The sequence below is a fragment of the Bison bison genome, unplaced genomic scaffold (assembly GCF_000754665.1).
Source record: "Bison bison bison isolate TAMUID 2011002044 unplaced genomic scaffold, Bison_UMD1.0 scf7180017858678, whole genome shotgun sequence".
Lineage (NCBI taxonomy): Eukaryota > Metazoa > Chordata > Mammalia > Artiodactyla > Bovidae > Bison > Bison bison.
The window spans coordinates 162914-163605 of NW_011489250.1; positions in this window are offsets into that span (position 1 = coordinate 162914).

A 692-nucleotide genomic window follows, 5' to 3' on the forward strand; every position below is an offset into this window, starting at 1 on the left:
ACAGTGTGGAGATTCCTTAAAAAACTGGAAATAGAACTGCCATACGACCCAGCAATCCCACTGCTGGGCATACACACCGAGGAAACCAGAATTGAAACAGACACGTGTACCCCAATGTTCATCACAGCACTGTTTATAATAGCCAGGACATGGAAGCAACCTAGATGTCCATCAGCAGATGAATGGATAAGAAAGCTGTGGTACATATACACAATGGAGTATTACTCAGCCATTAAAAAGTTTGAATCAGTTGTAATGAGGTGGATGAAACTGGAGCCTATTAAGCCAGAGTGAAGTAAGCCAGAAAGAAAAACACCAATACAGTATACTAACGTATATATATGGAATTTAGAAAGATGGTAATGAGAACCCTGTATGGGAGACAGCAAAAGAGACACAGATGTATAGAACAGACCTTTGGACTCTGGGGGGGGGGATGATTTGGGAGAATGGCATTAAAACATATATAGTATCATATAAGAAACAAATCGCCAGTCCAAGTTCGATGCAGGATACAGGAAGCTTGGGGCTGGTGCACTGGGATGACCCAGAGGGATGGTATGGAGAGGGAGGTGGGAGGGGGGTTCAGGATGGGGAACACATGTATACTTGTGGTGGATGCACGTTGATGTATGGCAAAACCAATACAATATTGTAAAGTAAAAAAAAAAAAGACAATTTTCAATATTTCT